The sequence below is a fragment of the Hemicordylus capensis genome, chromosome 4 (genome assembly GCF_027244095.1).
Source record: "Hemicordylus capensis ecotype Gifberg chromosome 4, rHemCap1.1.pri, whole genome shotgun sequence".
Lineage (NCBI taxonomy): Eukaryota > Metazoa > Chordata > Lepidosauria > Squamata > Cordylidae > Hemicordylus > Hemicordylus capensis.
In genome coordinates, this window is record NC_069660.1 from 61,161,091 (window position 1) to 61,184,929 (window position 23,839).

Sequence of the window (23,839 nt, forward strand, 5' to 3'; positions counted from 1 at the left end):
TTTATGGGGATAGCAAGCCGGCATGAAAGTCAGATAATATTGGAAGTAATAACTGTCTTGAATTTTAACTATTTTGCGCTTTCTGTGTACAAACTGCTCTCTGAATTTCTGTATATATATATATATATATATCTGTTCAAATACAAGGTTTCATGTTTTGTACTTTGGCTCTTACCACATTATTAAAAAGACACATTAAAGATAGTATTTTGCAAAATCAGTTCACTTTGGGATTATTTGCGTGTTTTGAATCAGTATACTTGTAGCCTAGTTTTCCAGTATGCTTGGATCTAAAGAAGCTTAGTGGTGGTGGTGGTGGCGGCAACAAAATGCAGCGCTGAAGCTTAAGCATATTAACTCACATTTATAGGAGACTGTATCAAGTAGAAGATTTAAGAGGGGACAACATTCATTATGTGTGTGTCATTAAAAACTAATTCCAGACTAGAATGTGGGTGGAAATTTTGTCTTTTCAGTCACATGCAAAAATGGCCAGCACTGTAAAGTCGTTCTCACGCAACAACCTCGCGTGAGCAGGGTGGAGAGGGTGCGGCGGTGGGGGTGGGGGATGCAGGCTGGATCTTACCTCAGCCCCACCAGACAATCCTGTTGTTGGTTATGGCCACGCAGCTCACGCACCCCCATGATCGGCACTGCTAGGAGCCATGTGGCCATGTGGAGGCCAGGGAAATGCATCCCAGCCTCCAGGAATTCCCCAATGCACCAAGCAAGGAGCATGGTGCATTGGTGGATTTCCCTGCAAGCTGGCTCTAGGCATCTGGCTCTGTGTCTGCTCAGGCTGCAGGTAGTCTGAGCAGACACACAACCAGGAACCCACAAGGAAGGGCGCACTCGTACTCTTTTACCTGGGTGATAGCCCAGGGCAAAAACCTGGGCTACCTGGTGGGGCAACACCAGGATCAACCCCAATCCCTGCGCGTCATACAAGCAGCCCTACTCCGGTAGGGCTACTCATGTGAACAGTCTTGGTTTGTGATGAGCTTACTGAGACTTAATTATTTGTGTTTGTGTGTCAAAGTCAACACATGTCAAAGCATGAGCAGAGGACTAGGAATGCCTAGTTCAAAAACAAGTTATTCATTTTGGAAAGAAAGGAAAACCAGAAATAGGAAACCATAGATACAGTGGCTGATATACTGTGCAGTGTTATATTGTGTTGTGCAAGAGTGCTGTCGAGCTAAACACAAGAATTGTGCAAACACAGTTGTCTAATTGATGGCCATTAGAAATAATCATCACTGTATGTCAGTCACTGTCCTATCCAGGTTGTAGATGCACTGACTGTAGATGGAATGAGGTGGGATTGAAAGCTTAATAGCAAATGTGTATTACTCTTTTCCTTTCCAAAGGCTAGATCTTAACAATTCTCCTAAGTGAGCAATAGTGTTCCAGGGAGCAATGAAAGGGAACATTCATTCTCAAGTCCAATTTATCAAGAACCTTTCCCAAATCAATTAATGTTGAGATACATTGACTGATGTACCACACAGTGCGCTGCTGCTGTGTGGCTCAGAAACATAACACTGACACAGTGTTATGCAAAAAATGTTCTTGCATAACTGCCGGAAAATTGCAGTAATAGTGCTGCATGACTTTCTGAGTAGCACTCCTATTCAATAAGGTAGTCTGGATGTCAGCCAGTAAATGTATGTCTCTCCTCCTTTCCTTTCATCCATATATTACTTTTGAGTGGAATGGGGAATTCTTGAGTTTGACCCTAGCTGAGGTGAGAAACCTCTAACTGGGCTGTACAACTTCAGTACAGTGATGGGGAGGGACTCAGCTGACAGAATGCTCTTCCATGCAAATAATTCAGAACACTTGGGAAACTAAGTATCAGGGAGAAGGCTTACCCTTCTCATGGAAATGTAGTTTTCTATGTGCAGGGAAGTTGGTTTTGAGGTTTTGTTTTGTTTTTTGTATGGAGGATTATTTAGTCAGGTTATTTCCTATCTGCAGACTACATACAGCACAACACATTCCTGTTGCCCTGGTCAGACATGCAGCCTCTGTGGCTGCATTTCAGTGTATTAGGAAAGCCATTGGGAGACTAATCACACATAGGTTACACTAATCCCCCCCCGCCCCCGCCCCTGGATCTGCACACAGGGCACTTCTCTCTGTGTGTGCGTGTGTGTGTGTGCGTGTGTGAGAGAGAGAGAGAGAGGGAGGGAGGGAGGGAGGAGGTGGGGGGGAGAGAAAGAGAAGAGTAGAAGGGGCAGGTGACGTGACAGCTTTCTCTCCGCTCCTTTTCTTTTTCCGCTCTTGGTGATTTTGTGCAAGAGCACCAGGCTCTTGCAAAAATAAATAAATAAATAAATAAATAAATAAATAAATTGGCTTATTGCACAAGAGCAGCACCCAGGATTTGGTTTTTTAAAAGCTGATTGCAGAGGATGGTTGCTTTGCTCAAGAACAATGGGACATTTTTTCAAGGCTGATTTCAAAAGCTGGGAGGCAGAAGTTAAGATATATCCTCTGATAAGCGCCTCCATATGACACCTCAGAAAAGCTGGAACATGCCTGCAAATTGTTCTCAAAACTAAGAAAATTAGCTACTGATACACTGAAGGGATGTGCTACTGATACACTGAAGGGATGTTCAAACTGATACACTGAAGGGATGTGCTTCTGAAGACTGCTGTGTACTGTGAATGCCTCCTTTTTTAGTTGTGCTTTTCTGTCACTTTCTCATGCACATACAATGCTTTAAACCTGAAGTATCAAGATAAGATCGGAATACAGGCTGTGGCTGTGTGAACGGCACCTTGCTGTTCCCGTATGCACAGCGGTGTTAAATCCCAGATCATATGAACGCACACCAAGGCCATACATAGTGAGGCAATTTTAAGTTGCCATCTGGAAAGTACCATGGAGAGGCTAAGCTTTAGAATGGTTTGTTTTCTGATTGGTTCTCTGCTAGCAGCAATCTCACAGGTTTGAAGTAAATGTGTAAATGCTGGTTGATAAAAGTTTCTGGTCCTCAGTTACTCCTATCCTGTTTACACAATAGTGGACTGTCTTATCTTATGCAACATACACAATCCCCAGCTTGAGCTATTGTGTTTAAGTTCTCCACATGACAGGTCATGAGTTTGCTTCTCTGCCACTACATTTTCATTGTTGTTGTTATAAGCCCATTCAGACATTTAAAAATGTGCCACTGTAACTATGTGCAGCGGCACAAATGGGTTGGAAGTTCTGCCCCCAACCTGTCCATTACCATTGTTGCCCACCACTCATGCTTAGAGCGGCATTTGTATGAATGGGATGCGCCCTATCCATGATGCTGGGTGCTTCTGGGACTGCAAGGCTGGGGCGCTTCCATGGTTGTGAGGCTGGGGCCATTTGCACCACTGTACATTTTGATTGCTGCACATTTTTAATGTCTGAATGGGGCTATTATTTTAATGCATATAGTACTGTTTCAGTGCTTCACATTCAGTTATGTTTTAACAAATGCCCCAATACACCTATCACTGAGCCATCCACTGGGGTGATATAAAAGTCCATCCACGTTTTCTCAGAGTCCCACCACTGTGTTCAATGCACCTTATTCCTAGGTAAGTGTACATAGGATTACAGTCAAATCAAATGAGTATTAAAACAAAAATCTCCTGGAAAATTCCACAACTGCATGGAAGTGACAGAAAAGCACAACTAAAAAAGGAGGCATTCACAGTACACAGCAGTCTTCAGAAGCACATCCCTTCAGTGTATCAGTTGGAAAGCGGGTTTACCTCGTTCATGAATCATGATCAGCTTATGTGCTTGGTCAAATGGATCATGATAGGCTAGTAAGGGGGAAAGAACAGGAAAGGTAATAGAAACAGGCCAACTCAATCAACATGGGCAATGGTTAATTGGATGCCCAGTTCCTCACACTTCTGTGTCTTCTTAGGTTTTACCAATAACATTTCCATCACTTCCATCAGAGCCATACGAACTGTTGTGGCAGTCATTTTGTTATTTATTTAGTCAGATTTATATGTCGCCCTACTCCCATAGGGTGGCTTACAAACAATAACATATACAGCAACACAATTCTATAAAATACTCGTACATCTTACATAATGTCATAACCCCAACCCCATACAGTACTCATTCCACATGACATAGTAACCATGGATTACAAGATCACTCTATGACCAGCTATCTCAGCGACTGAACACCCAACAGAACATTTCAGTTTTACATGCCTTACGGAAAGCCAACAGATCGTGAAGAGCTATGATATTATCCGGAAGACTGTTCCATAGAGCCGGGGCCACCACTGAGAAGGCCCTGGCTCTCGTTGATTGCAGTTTAATATCCCTAGCGCCCGGGATCACCAAGGTATTACTTGTGGCCGATCTCAAGACCTGGCAAGGGACATATCGAACAAGGTGGTCCTGGAGGTATGGAGGGCCCATACCGTGTAGGTATTAAATGTTAAAGTTAATACCTTAACCTAACCCGGGACTCAACCGGCAACCAGTGCAGCTGAAAGAGCAAAGGTGTCACATGTACTCGCCAAGGTGCCTTAGTAAGGACCTTGGCTGCTGCATTCTGCACCAGTTGCAATCTCCGAGTTAGGTGCAGTGGCAACCCCACATAAAGCGAGTTGCAATAATCTAACCTAGAAGTGACTGTCTCATGGATCACAGTGGCCAAATCCAGAGGGGACAGATAAGAGGCTAGCCACCGTATCTGGCGTAACTGAAAAAAGGCCTTTTGAGCGATCTCCATGATCTGAGCCTCCATATTCAAAGAGGCATCAAGAATCATACCCAGACTCTTTACTGTAGGCTGAGGTATCAAACAAGCACCATCAAGGGTCGGTAACTGGAAATTCCCCGCTGACCTCTTTGGGCCCAGCCACAGAACTTCAGTCTTATCCGGATTAAGCCGTAGACGACTTTGCTTCAGCCAGTCTACGACTGCCTTCAAGCACCTGGTCAGCTGGGTTATGGTGTCCTCAGCCCTGCTGTCCATCAGCAGAAAAAGCTGGGTGTCATCAGCATATTGATGGCACCCTAGCCCAAAACTCCTCACCAGCTTTGCTAAAGGCCACATATAAATATTGAACAGCAAGGGAGAGAGAATAGCCCCCTGGGGGATGCCACATGTTAATACATGACATGAAGACCTCTCATCGCCCATTGCCACCCTATATCCCTGGTCTTGTAGGAAAGAATGCAGCCACAACAAGGCCACGCCTCGAATCCCAGCATCAGCTATGCGGTGGATCAGAATATCATGGTCCACAGTGTTGAACGCTGCTGTGAGATCTAACAGCAACAGCAGCACCGACCCTCCCCTATCAAGCTGGCGACAGAGATCATCAGCCAGGGCGACAAGGACCGTTTCGACCCCACGCCCAGGCCGAAATCCAGACAGGAAGGGATCGAAAATCGCTGCATCCTCCAAAAACGCCTGAAGTTGTACTGCTACCACTCACTCAATCACCTTACCTAAAAAAGGCAAATTCGATACCGGGCGGTAGTTAGCTGGCTCTGAGACATCCAACAATGGCTTCTTCAAAAGTGGCCTAACCAATGCCTCCTTCAGCTCTCCTGGGAAAATCCCTGTCTCCAGGGAAAGATTGATAATATTCCCAAGGGAAGTCTGCAACCCCTCCCGGGCGGCTTTCACCAGCCAGTAGGGGCAAGGATCTAGGGGACATGTGGTAGGCCTCATAGCTGTCAAAAAAATTTCAACATTGGCCTCAATAGCCTTCTTAACTGCCAAGCTCCACCAATGAATAAAGAGAATGAAACCCTTTTTCTTCATGACATCAATTTATGTTTGTTGCATGACTGCTATTCAATCATATTTTGCAACTATTATTATTGCTTAGGAACACACTTCCTGCTGAAATAAGAGCCTCCCCATCTCTTACAACTTGTAAAAAGGCAGTCAAGATGCATCTGTACACGCAGGCTTTTAATTAGATATTGTTTTAATTGTGTTTTTAATAGTTTTAATGTTTTACATTTTAAATTGTTGTAACGTAATGTTCTCCCCTGCCCTCCCCCACCCCCGCCACTCCAATGCCTGCCAGCTGTTACTGTCTTTAGTGTCAATAGTGGCGAATTTCAGTTTGTCTCCTTTTACGTTATGCTGGTTCAAGAGCAAAATAAAGAGATTGATTTATTGTTTCATTCAAAAACTTGGGTGCTACAATTTGTGTGTATATCTGAACTACCAGAGGAGCTGGTCTTTGAAACAAACACATATTTCCACATTACATATAGAAAACTGAGAAACACAGTTTTATGTATTCTGACATGCATGCTTGGCTCATGTTGGACATCACTGTTAGTCTAGATCAACTGAGTGTGCCTCAAATGACACTCTAATCCCCTGCAACTCTAGACTGCAAAAGAAGATGCCTGTCTTTCAGTGAACTTGTTTGCCGCTATTCATCTTTCACAGAACCCCAGGTTCACTGAACTTCAACTTGAAAATCCTAGCCCCCTGGAACATCCTGCCCCTGCTAACTTGGTAAAGAGGCACTTTTTAACGTGGTGATTCACTTTATATAGTAGGGGCAGAGTAACTGGCCAGCACAGTACCTCCAGTGACTGTTGCTGGTGTCTATCTGATGTTTCTTTTTAGATTGTGACCCCTTTGGGGACAGGGATCCATCTTATTTATTTATTTATAATTCCTCTGTGTAAACTGCCCTGAGCCATTTTTGGAAGGGAGGTATAGAAATCAATCAATCAATCAATATACCCCAGAATCAGAGGCAGAGGGAGGCAGCCCCCCTAATCCCACCCACTTCATCTGTCATCAGATGCAGGGAGCGTTTAGCTCTAGCTCCCTGAGGGTCAGCAGCCTGGGTTCTTTGAAGCCATCTGCTCAATGGTAGCTCTGCCCCTGCCCAGAATGCTATGCAATTTTCAGGAAAACTTTGGCAGAAGTTGGGAGAAGTGGTAGTATATTCCTCAGCTGTGTTCCAATGTGGAAAGCATCCTGATGACAGACATTTTGAAAACCATTTTCCTATAATATAAGAGGCTCAGTTTCTTGTATGTGCACTCAGTCTAAAATTTTCAGTATTGGGCTTTAGCTCAATGCTTTACCGGCCAAGGCAATATGTTAATGCACAACCGCATTAGGCCCCAATCCCTAGTGTAGCCACATTCTCCACAGGGGGAACTTGAAGAGGGACTCCTCACTTGATAATCAGATAGATGAAAAACTTGAGGAGCAACTCCTCTCTTAATTTTTGGGTGGCGGGGGTGGGAAGGCACTTGCCAAAGGAAGATATGGATTATTAGGTTTGGTGCAGGGGAAGTTCAGCAAAATGAGGTGAGAACTCTTCAAATGCCTCGCGGGGATCTGTACCCTTGCTTCACTTGATTTTTGTTTTCACTTGAGAGCCGGTGTGATATGAGGCTACAGTGCTGGGCTTGGCCATGGGAAATTCTGGTTTAGATAACCCACCCAGCTTTAAAGCTCACCAGATGGCCTCAGGCAAATCACCATTTCTAACCCTAAAGCTATTATGCAGCTCTGCAGTCTTTGGAGGAAAGCTGTGCTACAAATAAGTAAATAATTAGAGTGTCTAAGACTTTATATAATTGGAATGACATTTATTTATCTATTGTGTTTATATACTGCCCTATATAAAATCTCTGGGCTGTTTACAATTAAAATGAATATGAAAACGCCGATCGATATTGATGTACTGTTTTTCAACGCAAGTTTCCAAAGTGGTTTACATAGATATAAACAAACAAACAAAATGGCTCCCTGTCCCCAAAGTGCTCACAGTCTAAAAAAGGAACATAAGATAGACCCCAGCAACAGCCACTGGAGGGATGTTGTGCTAGGGATAGATAGAGCCAGTTGCTCTCCCTCTGCTAAATAAAGAGAACCACGACTTTTAAAAGGTGCCTCTTTGCTTTTCTTGAAACCTGTGACTAACTTTTAAAAGTGCCGCTTTGCTCAGTTAGCAATTTCCCAATAGCAATTAAAACCTAAAATCATATAAAACAACTTAAGATAACCATCAAGCTTTAAAATATTTTAAACTAAAAGCCTGATAAAATAGCTGCACTTTCAAAAGTCACTTAAAAACAGCCAGAAATGGGTGAGGTTCTGATTTCATTTGGGGATGTGTACCAGAGCCCTGAGGCAACCCTAGAGAACACAGGAAGCTGCCATATACTGAGTCAGACCATTGGTCTATCTAGCTCAGTATTGTCTTCACAGACTGGCAGCGGCTTCTCCAAGGTTGCAGGCAGGACTCTCTCTCAGCCCTATCTTGGAGAAGCTAGAGAGGGAACTTGAAACCTTCTGTTCTACCCAGAGCAGCTCCACTCCCTGAGGGAAATATCTTACAGTGCTGACACTTCTAGTCTCCCATTCATATACAACCAGGGTGGACCCTGCTTACTTAAGGGGACAAGTCATATCCATAAGACCAGCTCTCCTCCACATATAGGGCAGAGATGGCCAACTATGGCTCTCCTGCTACGGTTGGACTACAGTTCCCATCAACCTCAGAAGTGCACCTGGGGATGATGGGAGTTGTGGTCCAACAACAGGAGTGCCCCAGATTGGACATTCCTCTAGCAGGGCCAGATTGGACATTCCTCTAGCAGGGCCCAGTTTGGGGTCACTACCAAATGAGCCAATGGTAACAGCAACCAGTCCTTTACCGATGATCTTCATGTAAAAGAAGGCACTCTCTTAAATATCCTAGGTCCAAGCCATTCAGGGCTTTATAGGTAATTGTTGGAAATTCTCTGTGGTGAGAGAATCCCTTTCTCATTATAGCAGAGTGCACAGAGGCACAACACAGCGGATTAGTTAAGCATGCGTGTGTGCTGAGAGTAAAGTAACTTGGAGCCAATTCATAGTTTCAAATCAATATATAAGGCATTTATTAAGGAACTCCATTCTAGATAGGAAAGTGAGGAGTTAGGATCTCTAATCTATCTATCTAGCTGGATGCAGATGGATTCTGCATCCTCTCTGCACATATGGTGCAGGGAGAGAGGCTTGCCATGTTGCAAGGTAGGAGGCCAGGTAGGAAGAGAGAGAGAGGAAGAGGAAGTTGATCCCTAAGAGTAGCAACCTACATTTCAAAGGGATAGCATCAGAGCAGTGGAGAAGGGATGACCAATGTCTTGACTCTCTAGCCCTCTGACTTACTAATCTGTCCTCCACTGTCTGAGGCAAAGAGACAGCGCAAAGTCCTTTAACTTCCAACAGTAATAACCAACCCTTTGAATTTTGTTGGAAACAAATTGGCAGTCAATGTAGTTCTTGTAAAATAGGAGGGATGTAGTTTCTCCGTGTAGCCCTGGAGACCAGCCTGACTGCTGCATTCTGCACCACTTGCAGTTTCCAGACTATGTACAAAGGCAGCCCTACATAGAGTGCGCATTGCAGTAGTTAAGCCTGAATGCTACCAGGGCGCTTTCCAGACTAGCCGCTCAAAAGTGGCTAAATGCCTCGTTCAGGCAAATTGCAGTCAAAATGTAAAACCTGCATGGGGGGCAGTCTCGCGAAAACTAACAACCTGGAAAAAAATGACACCTTCTTTATGCTAGATAAATGACGCCATAGCACTAAATTGCAGTGATTAAATTCAAAGCAAGGCGTCCAACATATGACTGGCACCCTGCAGTCAGTGTCTGGACTGTGGTGTCACAACACAGGAAGTGTGGAAGCACACTTCAGATATAAGTCCTGATCCCGTTTTAGGGTCTAACCTGGAAAGCGCCCTGAATATGCACCACTGTTTTCAGGTCAGAAATGGACTTAGCTGCTTTACCAGCCAAAGCTGATAAAAAGCACTCCTGGGTGCTTTCCAGACTAAGCCCTACAATGGGGTCAGGACGTATCTCAGAAGTGTGCTTCCACACTTCTTGCGTTGTGACACCGCAGTCCCTACGTGGACAGCAGGGTGCCATTCACATTTCCAATGCCTTGTGAATTTAATCACTGTGATATAGAGCTAGGATGTCATACATCAGGTGTGAAAAAGTTCCTGGTTTGGGGGGTTGTTAGTTGCTGCGAGACTGCTCCCCCTGCTGTTTACGTTCCAAATGCAACTTGCCCGAAAGGAGGCATTTTGCAGCTAGTCCTGAAAGCGACCTGGCCATTGCCTCCACGTAAGATATCCACATTAGTAAACAAGGCCACATGCCCCAATTGCGGGTAAACTTTGGCTGGTGCCGCGTGGCCAGGAACACCTCTCCCTGCTTGCAAAAGCAGAGATACGCCTTCCGGCCAGACTGAGAACCCAGTGCTGGCTGAAGCTTTTCAAAACTGGAGCCATGCAGGGAGAGGCACTCCCAGCCACACTGCAAACGTGGCACCAGACAAAGTGTCCTTCGAAACAGGGTACGTGGCCCCGTTTGCTAACGTGGCCATACCCCCTGCATCTGATATCAGACGTAACGATGTGGCTGGGGCTCCAGGCACGGACCCTGAACACAGTGGCCCAGGTTCTTTCAACCCCACGCAATGGGGGCTCCACCCCTGAGGGAAGTTAAGCCAACTCCTAGTAAGCTGATATGGAGAAATAGATTTGGGTGTCATCAGCATGTTGATAACACCCTACACCCAATCTCTGGCCTCTGGCAGCACCTTTCTAGCTAAGGAGCCAGGTGATCAGAAGGGATCCAAGGTCTCCTGTTGCTCTTCAGTCTGAGCCATTGGTCACCCAAGAAAGCCACTTGCTGTTTTCAGTGCCTTTTGGACTTCCCTCCACCTATACCTGCGTACCATTTTGCACATTATTTGATACATTGTTTGATCCTCTACCCAGCCCTATCTTGCTGAGACTGCAGCATGGAGTGCCGCCCAGTGGTGAGGATGCATGATCCGGAGGTCCCTAATTTGATTCTCACTTCTCTGAGGTCCCTAATTTGATCCTCACTTCTCTGGGGGCCTGTAGGCATATTTCCTCAGCAGGGGTGCAGTTGTAGTTGAACAAGGCACGGTGGTGGTGGGGATGTCCCTGGGCCCCGAGGGTGGTGGATTCCACTGGCTAGGTGACAACTCACTCTTCCCCCTCCCACATCCCCAACTCACTGACATGCTGTTGTCTCCTGATTGAAGGACATCTTCAAAAAAGAGGGCTTCCATCCAGGAGGTATTGATATCGATAGCAGGCATATATGTTTGTTGGTTTTTTAAACTGGAGCCAGGGAAAGCACACATGCAAGTAGAAGTGAGAGAAAGGGGATGTCAAGAATATTTTGTTTCTCTTTCTCCTCAGTTATTGTTGTTGTTATTGTTAATAATAATAATTGTTTTTATTATTTCTTGTTTACACAGTCAGACAGGTGTTATTGACTGGTTTGTTTTATCTAGACATCGAGTCCTTCCCAAGGACCTGGGATGCCAGAATTTTATTGTCAATGGTTATAGATATCGTCGCAGAATATAGGCTGTTCCCAGTAAAGCTGCTTTTTGTAATTGGCTGATGGTGATTTCTGTGGCCCCTATGGTGTTGAGGTGCTCTTCAAGGTCTTTTGGAACTGCACCCAGGGCGCCAATGACCAGTGGGATTATTTTGGTCTTTTTGTGCCACAGCCTTTCAATTTCAATTTGTAGATCTTTGTATTTGGTGATTTTTTCTATTTCTTTTTCTTCTATTCTGCTATCACCTGGTATTGCTATGTCGATTATTTTGACTTGTTTTTCTTTCTTCTCGACTACAGTTATATCTGGTGTATTGTGTGGCAGATGTTTGTCTGTTTGTAGTCGGAAGTCCCATAATATTTTTACATCTTCATTTTCTACCACTTTTTCAATTTTATGGTCCCACCAATGTTTGGCTACAGGTAGCTTGTATTTTTTGCAGATGTTCCAGTGTATCATCCCTGCTACTTTGTCATGCCTTTGTTTGTAGTCAGTCTGTGCGATCTTTTTACAACAGCTGATTAGGTGGTCCACGGTTTCATCTTTACAAAGGCGGCACTTGCTGTTTGTGGTTGATTTTTCAACTTTTGCTCTTATTGCATTTGTTCTTAGTGCCTGTTCTTGTGCAGCCAGTATTAAACCCTCTGTTTCTTTCTTCAAGTTGCCATTCTTAAGCCATTGCCAGGTCTTGGTGATGTCTGATTTTCCAGTTATATTGTGCAAATATTGACCATGCAGGGGCTTATTTTTCCATTTTTCTGCTCGGTTCTTGACTTGTTCTTTCTTGTAGGCCTGCTTTGTTTCATTGGTGTTGAATAGTTTCGCATTCTTTACCATTTGAAGTGCATCTTCTTCACTGTCCTTGATATATTCTTCAAGGCCTCTTTTCTCCTCCTCTACTGTTTGATGGACTTGCAGCATTCCTCTTCCCCCTGAGCTGCGAGGGAGGTATAGCCTATCGACATCACTGCGGGGGTGCAGAGCATGATTGATGGTCATGATTTTCCTGGTCTTACGATCTAGTGTCTCTAGCTCTGCCTGGGTCCAGTCTATTACTCCTGCACTGTATCTGATAATAGGTATAGCCCAGGTGTTTATGGCTTGTATGGTGTTCCCGTCATTGAGTTTGGACTTGAGGATTTTTCTAACTCTCCTGATGTATTCACTTCCAATTTTTCTTTTAACTTCAATGCATGTGATGTTATCAGCCTGGAGAATGCCCAAGTACTTGTAATGTTCTTTGTCTTCCAGGTTCTTGATCTTGCTTCCATTGGGCTGTTCTATTCCTTCTGTTTTTGTTATTTTCCCTCTGTTCATTATTAATGCAGCACACTTGTCTAGTCCAAACTCCATTGCTATATCGCTACTGAATATACGGACAGTGTTTAGCAGTGATTCGATTTCTGACTGGGACTTTCCATACAACTTCAGATCGTCCATGTACAGCAGATGGTTGATTTTACTGGATGTTTTAGATTTTTGGTATCCGAGGCCTGTTTTGTTTAGTATTTGTGAAAGTGGGGTCATGGCAATTACAAACAACAGAGGGGATAGTGAGTCCCCTTGGAAAATGCCTCTTCTAATGCTAACCTGTCCAAGTGTCTCGCCATTGATTGTTAACTGTGTACTCCACATGCTCATGGCTTTTTAAAATAAATATCTGAATGTTTTTGCTGACACCAGTTGTTTCTAAACATTTTAGTATCCATGTGTGAGGCAATGAATCGAAGGCTTTCTTGTAGTCAATCCATGCAACACTTAGATTGGTTTTTCTTCTCTTGCAATTTTCTAAAATCATTTTGTCAATCAGCAGCTGGTCTTTTGTGCCTCTGGTGTTCGGGCAATTTCCTTTCTGTTCAACTGGAAGCTGTTTGTTAGTTAATAAGTGTTGCATCACTTCATCTGCTATTATTCCAGTTAATAATTTGAACATGGTTGGCAGGCAGGTTATCGGTCTATAATTACTTGGAACTGCACCTTTTGCTGGGTCTTTCATGATGAGATGAGTTTTCCCAGTTGTTAGCCATTGTTCAATATCACCTCCTTGCAAAATGTGATTGAACTGTTTTGATAGTTGTTTATGAAGGCTTGTTAGGTGTTTAAGCCAAAAGCCATGCAGTTCATCATTGCCTGGAGCAGTCCAATTTTTAATTTTCTTTGCTCTTTCACTTATTAATTCTTGTGTTATTATTAGATCTTGCATTTGTTGGTTACTTGTTTTGACCTCTTTCATCCAGCCTGCTTTTTTATTGTAATCTATTGGATTATCCCATAATTTTCCCCAGAATTGCACTGTTTCTTCTTTATTTGGTGTTTCTATTATTAATTATTTCTTGTTTACACAGTCAGACAGGTGTTATTGACTGGTTTGTTTTATCTAGACATCGAGTCCTTCCCAAGGACCTGGGATGCCAGAATTTTATTGTCAATGGTTATAGATATCATCGCAGAATAGAGGCTGTTCCCAGTAAAGCTGCTTTTTGTAAGTGGCTGATGGTGATTTCTGTGGCCCCTATGGTGTTGAGGTGCTCTTCAATGTCTTTTGGAACTGCACCCAGGGCTCCAATTACCAGTGGGATTATTTTGGTCTTTTTGTGCCACAGCCTTTTAATTTCAATTTGTAGATCTTTGTATTTGGTGATTTTTTCTATTTCTTTTTCTTCTATTCTGCTATCTCCTGGTATTGCTATGTCGATTATTTTGACTTGTTTTTCTTTCTTCTTGATTACAGTTATATCTGGTGTATTGTGTGGCAGATGTTTGTCTGTTTGTAGTCGGAAGTCCCATAATATTTTTACATCTTCATTTTCTTCAACTTTTTCAATTTTATGGTCCCACCAATGTTTGGCTACAGGTAGCTTGTATTTTTTGCAGATGTTCCAGTGTATCCTGCTACCTTGTCATGCCTTTGTTTGTAGTCAGTCTGTGTGATCTTCTTACAACAGCTGATTAGGTGGTCCACTGTTTCATCTGCTTCTTTACAAAGGCGGCACTTGCTGTTTGTTGTGGATTTTTCTACTTTTGCTCTTATTGCATTTGTTCTTAGTGCCTGTTCTTGTGCAGCCAATATTAAACCCTCTGTTTCTTACTTCAAGTTGCCATTCTTAAGCCATTGCCAGGTCTTGGTGATGTCTGATTTTCCACTTATATTGTGTAAATATTGGCCATGCAGGGGCTTATTTTTCCATTTTTCTGCTCGGTTCTTGACTTGTTCTTTCTTGTAGGCCTGCTTTGTTTCATTGGTGTTGAATAGTTTCGCATTCTTGACCATTTGAAGTGCATCTTCTTCACTGTCCCTTATATATTCTTCAAGGCCTCTTTTCTCCTCCTCTACTGTTTGATGGACTTGCAGCATTCCTCTTCCACCTGAGCTGCGAGGGAGGTAGAGCCTATCTACATCACTGCGGGGGTGCAAAGCATTATTGATGGTCATGATTTTCCTGGTCTTACGATCTAGCGTCTCTAGCTCTGCCTGGGTCCCGTCTATTATTCCTGCAGTGTATCTAATAACAGGTATAGCCCAGGTGTTTATGGCTTGTATGATATTCCCGCCATTGAGTTTGGACTTGAGGATTTTTCTGACTCTCCTGATGTATTCACTTCCAATTTTTCTTTTAACTTCAGTGTGTGCGATGTTATCAGCCTGGAGAATGCCCAAGTATTTGTAAGGTTCTTTCTAGTATTATTATTATTATTATTATTATTATTATTATTATTATTATTAACATTTATATCCCGCTCTTCTTCCAAGGAGCCCAGAGCAGTGTACTACATACTTGAGTTTCTCTTTCACAACAACCCTGTGAAGTAGGTTAGGCGGAGAGAGAAGTGACTGGCCCAGAGTCACCCAGCTAGTTTCATGGCCGAATGGGGATTTGAACTTGGGTCTCCCCGGTCCTAGTCCAGCACTTTAACCACTATACCACGCTGGCCCTTCCTCTGCCTTATCCCAGCCCCGTCACAAACAGTCCTGTTATGCTATTATAGTCCAGGTTGTAAGAATCTCCTTTTCTGCTGTGTACCCGGGTACAGGAAAATGTGAGTGTGCCAGGGAGTCCTCCCCCACTTCCTGTGGTGGTCCATGAGCCTTGGGACAGGTGGGGTGGTGGGAAAAGGAGTAGCAGACTTTAAAAATGGGGGACTCATTGCCAGCAACACCAGAAAGGTGGGCTGGCACCTGAGCCTACATTCCATACTCTCGTCCAGACCTATGCTATGCCCTCCAGCTGGCCAATGGGCATGCACGGCCACACCCCTGGCTCTCCTTGAAGACAGAGACAAATGCTGAACCTAAGGAAAGCATCTGCCCATGATTTGGAATGCTGGCTGCCAGATTTTCCAGACCATGGAAAGAAACTCCCCCAGATATAGCAACGCATAAGCCTCTGCAGACAAATACTGGACTTGGGAAGAGCGCACTATGGAGCAGGTTGGCATAGTGGGTGGGTGGGGGTAGCTGGTGGATACCTGTACCGTTTGTACTTGGGTGCACTGTAGCTGTGTACAGTAGCGACTGAAGAGGGCTCAAATCTTACACATGTACTCTGGTAAGTTACACCTTGGTCAATGACTATCTATATCTATAACCCTAACCCCTGCTAACTGGGCAAAGAGGCACCTTTTAGCATTGATTCTCTTTATTTAGCAGGGGGAGAGTAACTGGCCCTATCCACCCCAGCACAGAACCTCCAGTGACTGTTGCTGGTATCTGATGTTTCTTTTTAGATTGTGAGCCCTATGGGGACAGGGGTCCATCTTATTTGTTGGTTGTTTCTCTGTGTAAACCACCCTGAGACATTTTTTGGAGGGGCGGTACAGGAATTGAATGAATGAATGAATGAATGAATGAATGAATGAATAAATAAATCTATTAACCGTGTAGGAAATAAATCAGGAACAAATGAAAAATCTGCCATTTGTCATATTTTAAGAAACCGGATGTTTACATTTTAGTGTTCATAGCTTGCAAGATTCCCCTTTTTTAGCCTACGTTCTAGTAGGCTTATGTGCTCACCCATCTCTCTCTCTCTCTCTCTGTCCCTATCAACTTGGCAGTGCCTGGAACAATATGAAACAAATTTATATTGGGGACACCTCGCCAGCGTAATTTGTGATATCAACCACCCCAATTCAAGATGACGGATGCGTACATGTTTGGGGTGCAAGTGGGCTAACTTATGAACTGCCCCAGATGGTATAAAGATATGATAAATAAATACAATATTTTAAAATTTGTATTTTATACTTGTGGTTCTCAGTGCTTTGGGGAAACTACCTGCTTTCTAAGCAAGCCTCACTGGTCTTTTTCAAACTCTGTTCTCTTTCTGACATCACCCTCTATGACATCACCTAACTGTCCTCTTAACTGTCAACTGCTCAGAAGTTTCTTGGGAGTCAATTTCTGCTCTTTCTGAAGCAGTTTCTGGGATCTGGGAGAGTAGCTGCTTCCTCTCTTCTCTGCTTTCCTCTGACAGGGTTAGCAGAACGTTTATTCTCCAGATGCAGTTAAAGGCTTCAAGGACCCCAACGGGCAACTCCTGGGCACTTTCAGCATCCTGCCAGGGGAGTCGTGCTCATCATGATGGAAGGGGCTTCTCTTCTGTGCTGTGGCCCACTTCATCAAGTGGTGAGTTTCAAGGGAGCCCTGCCCTCCCTCTGTTCCCTTTGGAGGAGACTAAGGGGGTTTCTATAAAAATTTGCTTTATCTGCTAATAGCGGGACCCCTGTTAACCGGGCCTAGAGTTGCCTTTTAATGTTAAGACTCTTCTGTTGGGCACATGGAGAGCAACTGTCCCTCTTCAGTCCAGCACAGTCCCCCTTCCAGGGTCTCCCTTATGTCAAAATCAGCCCTGCTGACTGGGCAAAGAGGTACCTTTGTGGGTAGTTTTCATATTTAGTGGTGGGGCAGGTTGGGGGGAAAGCAACTGTCCCTATTCAACACCTTGGCTGTTGATGGTGTCATGTGTGGGGGTGTAAAGTGTGCCATCGAGTTGGTTTCTTTGTGGTTGTCTTTGGTAGAATACAGGAGGTGTTTATCATTGCCATCCTCCATGCAGTGTGAGATGATGCCTTTCAGCATCTTCCTATATCACTGCTGCCCGATCTAGGTGTTTCTCATAGTCTGCTCCATTAAGTGGCTACTGTGAGTCCTTTGTGGCACAGTTTGGACTTCACACCTGCCCACTGAGCAAACCACCACTTTGTAAAGTGGTGACTCTCTTCTATTTAGCAGGATGGGGAGCAACTGTTCCCCTAATCAACCCAAGATAGTATCCTTCTGGGGCTACTGCTGGTGTCTCTGCTGTGCTGCTGCATAGATTGTGTCCCAATTTCCTTCTGGACAGGGAACTCTCTTCTCATTCCTTTGGCAATGTAAATCACATTGAGAATCCTTTTTGGTTGAAAATAGACCAGTGTTTCTCAAACTTTTTGGAGTCAAGGACCGCTAAATTCTTCGTGCAGAGTTTCAAGGACCGCTACATTCTTCATGCGCAGTTTCCCGGACCAGCAGTTAGTAAAGGGGTTTCAAGTCTGTCTGTCTATCTATCTATCAGACTTCTATACTGCCCAAAACTTGCATCTCTGGGCAGTTTAGAATGAAAATAATATAAGCATTGAAATAATTAAATTTGGAATCTTTTGCAAACATGGAATATTAGGGGTTCTTAACCTTGGGTCCCTCAGTTAAACTCCCATAACCCCCAACAACAATGACATTTGGCCATTATGGCTGGGGATTATGGGAGTAGAAGTCCACCAACGTCTGGGTACCCAAGGTTGAGAACCCCTGAATCTAAAAGCCTGGGTGAACAAATTTGTCTCCAGTATGTCTGCAGTGGAGGTGCTTGTGATTACTCAATGGAGAGGGGATGTTGGGCCATTAGAAAAATTCAAAAGCTACATGGGGCCAATGAAAACAACATACAAGCAAGCCCCACTGATGCAAGAGGGAAACAGTGTTCCCTCTCAAGGCGCCTCGACCACAACAGGCAGCTGGGTTTCAATCAACCAATCTTTGGCTGCAAACAATGAGCATGCAAGAACCAGCAGCCCTTCAAGTGGCGCCCACTGCCATACTTTTTCCTCCATGCCCCCGCATCGCATACAGTTTGAAGCTGTAAAGATAGGGAATAAGATAGCTGTAGGAAGATCTCAGCAGCAAGTGGAGGCAAGGCACAAGAAGGGTCCCATGCCTCCGTGATACTCTTCCTCTTCCGTGCCATGTGCAAAATTGAGGAAGTGAGTGCCTTGATTTCAGTTGGGAGGGGGGTTGACTCCCAGTCAGGGACCGGCACTCAACCCTTCGGGGACCGGCAGCGGTCCAGGGACCGGTGGTTGAGAAACACTGAAATAGACTATCAACATTTGTAATATTTGTGGATCATGAGTGTGACTGGAAAGAGTTACAAAGTCACACAGTCCCTCCTCCCTGCTCGTGTGCCAGGCTGCACATCACCCATTCCTGGGAACTGTGGGTTAACTGCTTACACAACTGGATGTATCTGTTTTTTCCTTCTATCTATAGAAAAAGAGGCACCAAAACAGGACCATGAAAGATTTGGGGGACAAGTGGTGTTTCCTTTGACCAACCTGGTGTAAGGTCAAGATGCGTAAAGATAAAGCAGGATCCGGCAAGGAAAGAGCGGACTTTGAAAGAAGGTGTAGTAGTCAAGAAGAGAAGAGGTGTATCCGGGGAGGGGAGCGGGTACAAGAAAAAGAGACCCTAACTGGGTAACAGAAGGGAAAAGACATAGCTGGGTTGTGGGGTGGATGACAAGAGAAGAAAAGCCCACTGGGCAGGAACAGTCAGTGAGGGCTTGGGAGCAACCAAGCCAATGCAGATACTTGCTTAGGAGGGATCTTTACAGCTTCCTCAGAAGAACCACAAACAGCCATTTTCTCTGAGAAGAAGGGAGAACCTCTCCTTCCTCCTGCTGTAGCCTCCTGTCTTCCCTGATAGGTCAGAAAAGGTGCCAGATAAGATATTCTGTCTTCTGGTTGTTTGGGGGCTACCTGACTCTGCGTCTTCTTCTTGATTCTGACCAGGAGCTCCAGGCAGCACTTGGGCCGAGCAGAAACTGGCACTTAACAGCTAGTGGGGTGGGCAGTTGGGCACCCATCCACCCAAAGACTAAAAGAAAAAGCTTGCAAAATAACATAAATAAATCCTGGAGACACCTGGGGAAAAGAGAGAGCCTGGCAGGTTGGGCAAACACAGCTTACAAAACAAAAATTGCCCAAGCACACAGCAGCAAACAGCAAGGGGCTGCCAAAGGGGAAGGTGGGGAGAACTCTCAGCATCCTTGTTATCAAAGGCACTGAGGGCTGTTACATGTCAGAAGTGGGTCGGGGGGGGGGAGCCACAAAGAAACAGAATTTAAACCCACAGCAGCACCCAGTTAAACCCACTACCACTAGGGCTGCTGGCACCATTTTTAAAATAATAGTAAAATAAGCAGTTGGTAAGGAAAATAAAATAGAGTGAGGCAGACACTGGCACAGTCTCTCTGCCACCACTCTCTGCTCTGCTGCAGTCTTCCTCCTCTGATATCCTCTAAGAGTGTGGCTCTCTCTGTCGAGCAGCCCCTTATATACACTTTGAAACTCCCTCCTTTTGGCTACCCCTCCCTCCCCCCTCCCCCCAGCCAGTGGGAGCACAGTGGCCCCTGACGACACTTGATTTTGCATGATGACAAGCCAACAAAGGAACAAGGAGATCACAAGCCAATTGGAAGGCAATGCCAGAAAACCAACAAGAAAGGGGAAAACACTAAAACAACCCTCCAAAATGGCACCCACAATCGCTGCTCGAAACAGCAAACCCACTTGCCGCAAAACTGGTTGGTTCTGGGTTGATCTCAAAGAAGACCCCTTTTTGTAGGGTGTTCTCTGGAGAGACTGAACTGCTTGAAATGCCCCATTTCACAGCAAACCTTTTCCTAGGCATTCTGGACATCCCTAGTTAAGGTTGAAAGTTATTAAGAAAATAAGTCATTTAAGTAGCAGGTCCACAGATTTAATGCTGACAGTGGTGAGTGAGAGTCCTAGAAAGAGGGACAGTTTTCCCAGTGTCTAAGTACTGTAGACCTTTTCTGCTTCGTCATTTCAGCTGATATGTTAAATTGTGTAAGTCTGTCCCTAATTGGTTGCTGTTTTATTTTGGTATTTGGTTTTGGTTTTATTTGAGAAACTGCTTAGATTGTAATCATGGATAGTACCTAGATGTAATCAAATGCTTTCTCTGTTTTGTCATTTTCCTGCATATATGCCAGAAGGACCAGGCTGGCCATATACTACTTCCCAGCCCTGAGGAAAATCCCATTATCCACTTCAAAATGAAATTTGGCACCATTGAATAGCACTAGTTCAGAAATAAGAATGGTCTATATATTAACTTTGGTATTTCAGGAGACAATGATGACAGGCTGGCATTTCAGGAGGACCTTGCCCCTTCTGCAGCCAACCACAGAACTGTCCGGTACCCCACCTTCTGCAGCCAGAACCAGAACATTCCCACTCAGCTCCTTCTGCAGCCAGCCCCGGGACCATCCCGCACCCCACTTCTGCAGCCAGCCCTGGGACAGTCCCACACCCCCTTTCTGCAGCCAGCCCTGGGACAGTCCTACACCCCTTTTCTGGAGCCAGCCCCGGGTCGGTCCCACACCCCCTTCTGCATCTGGCCCCGGGACGGACCCACACCCCCTTCTTCAGCCAGCCCCGGGACAGTCCCGCACCCCCCTTCTGCAGCCGGCCCTGGGACAGTCCCGCACCCCCCTTCTGCAGCTGGCCCCGGGACAGTCCCGCACCCCCCTTCTGCAGCCGGCCCCGGGACAGCCCCGCACCCCCCTTCTGCAGCCGGAACCGGGGCTGTCCCGTACCCCACTTCTGCAGCCGGAACCGGGGCTGTCCCGCACCCCACTTCTGCAGCCGGAACCGGGGCTGTCCCGCACCCCCCCCTTCTGCAGCCGGAACCGGGGCTGTCCCGCACCCCCCTTCTGCAGCCGGAACCGGGGCTGTTCTGCACCCCCCTTCTGCAGCCGGCCCCAGGATAGTGCCGCACCCCCTCATGCAGCTGGCCGCAGGACAATGCCGCACCCCCACTTCTGCACACACACCCCGGCTCTGGGCCAGCCCTGCCTCCTTCCTGCAACTGGCCACAGTTTAGTCCTGCCCCCCGCCCTTGATTTCCCTCAGGGTAGGGATTAAATGGCTTGCCGAGAAACGAGAACTCCTGTAGTAACTACAGCCAGTGAATGCAAGGGAAATGCAGAATATCAGGAGGATGGGGCAGCTCTAGATGGAGCATCCCAGGAGTGGAAAATGCTGTCGAGATTCTGTTGAAAATGCTGTTTTACCCAAGGACTTGCATCACGCCTGAAGCAAGGTTAAAGTCAATATCAGTTACTGGTTTTGTATTTTTGTTTTTGAATTGCTCAGCTCCTTTCCCCATTTGGGTGCAAATTCATGGTGAACCCGATTTGGGGATGGATCCTAAGAAGTCTTGGATGTGGGTGTGTCTAGGGAACAAGGGGGCTATGCAGAAGGGATTGGCTGCATCCCAGCTCTAATTCTGTGGAGGGCTGGAGAAGACAAGAGCTGGACCAAGCCTGGATGGATGGGGAGCTTGAGAGGGGAGAGTGCCAGTGGAGGTGGGGCAGACCTACTGGACTCCATGGGACACTGGTGTGCTGCCCTCCACTGCTTCCATTTATATATAAGGTGGGGGGTCTTAAGTTGATGGTAAGCCTTTCATTTCATATATATTTAAAATGTTTCTATCTTGTATATTCAAACTGTGCTTTGTTAGGACACTCTGGGGTGGTGTGCAGCCCATCGGACCCCTTGCAGGGTGTGGCGCATTCTTGTAATTCATTTCAGTAGATCCCAGTTATTAATTCCAAAGTGGGACTTCCTCCAGTTTCTAGGAAGATAAAGCACCCCATTCAGTGCCAGTGCAAGCACCTTTCCACTGCTGGGTGCTTTCCAGATTACAGTTACAACCACCGTAAAATGCTTCAGCTTGGGATCAAATTGACAACGTAATGAAAGGGTGTTGCTCAAGTCCACCAGCAGGGCAGCAGTCTTTTCTAGTTTGCCCCAAACTCCCTAAAATGGAAAAATACTGCAATCTTTTTACAATGTTGCAGGACTGTAATAAAGCAATAAAATCTGAAAGAAGGCATTGGAAATGTGAATGACATCTTGCTGATAGCACAGAGACTGTGATGTCAATGCACAGGCAATACAGAAGCACACTTCGCAGATTCGTAGCGGCACAGTGATAAGGGTTAATCTGGAAAGCACCCAGGCTGACCTGCGCAACTAACTCCTGGCAGCTGAACAAGCTTGAGCCTGAGTGTTTTCTTATAGGAAGCACATGGCTAAATCTCTAAACAGAAATACTACTGGCCGGGCAAAAGAAGGGGAAAGGGGTGGTGAGGGAGGGGAAGGAAAGAAGGGGGGAAAATCCCACTGGGCAAGAGAAGGGGGGAAGTGTCTTGTGGGGGGGAGGGTACAAGAAAAAGAGAACCTCACTGGGCAACAGGAGGGGAAAGGCCCACTGGGCAGGAACAGTCAGAAGGGGCTTGAGGGGAGCAACCAAACCCATGCAGACACTTGCTAAGAAGCAATCCGTACAGCTTCCGTACAGCTTCCTCAGAAGAACCACAGAGAGCCATTTTCTCTGAGAAGAAGGGAACTTGCTTCAACCCCTCCTTCCTCCTACTGCAACCTCCTGTCTTCCCCAATTGGCCAGGGAAGATTGGGAGCCGTCTTCTGATTGTTTGGGGGAGTCTGACCAGGAGCTCCAGGTGGCACTTGGGCAGAGCAGACACTGGCACTCAACAGCTGGGGGGAGGGCAGGTGGGCATCCCCCCTACCCCAAACGTCAAGCTATCCTGTCTACCCAAGCATTGCCCACCTCCCGGAGGAAAAATGTAAAAGTCAATCAATCAATCAATCAATCAATCAATCAATCAATCAATCAATCAAATACAGGCTGTGGCAATCAGCCTGGTAGTTGTTTCTCCTGGGGTGAGGGGGTGGGCAATGCTTAGGGGAGTACCGAAACAATCAGACAGGATAGCTTGACTGGCACCTCTTCTGGCCAACCATGGCAGAGAAGCAGCTACAGCCGCAGGGAGAAGGGGCTAAGCAAGTTCTCTTCTCTTCAGAGAAAATGACACTTTTGCTCTCTTCTGGTTAAGCTATAAGTTTCCCTTCCTAACAAGAACATTAGTTTGCGGGGGGAAGGGGGACACACAGCCTCCATGCCCTTACTCAGCAGCCCCCAGTAAGCACAGCAGACAGCCAAAGCCAGGAGAAAAGCCACAGATGATCCAAGGAGCTAGTGATGGCCCACCTGAGACTCTCCAGCTGTTGTTGGGACTATAATTCTCATCATCCATAGCTGCTGGTGGAGGGACTACAGCTCCCATCACCCAAT

General features: G+C 45.7%; 1 long non-coding RNA gene across 1 annotated transcript; it reads left to right on the forward strand.

Annotated features, from left to right (window-relative positions):
* Positions 1 to 16,775: 16,775 nt before the first annotated feature.
* On the forward strand, positions 16,776 to 22,816 carry LOC128325307 (uncharacterized). Its single transcript, XR_008307364.1, has 3 exons — positions 16,776 to 17,020; positions 18,920 to 19,053; positions 20,667 to 22,816. It is a non-coding gene; the product is annotated as an uncharacterized LOC128325307 (long non-coding RNA).
* The last annotated feature ends 1,023 nt before the right edge of the window (positions 22,817 to 23,839 follow it).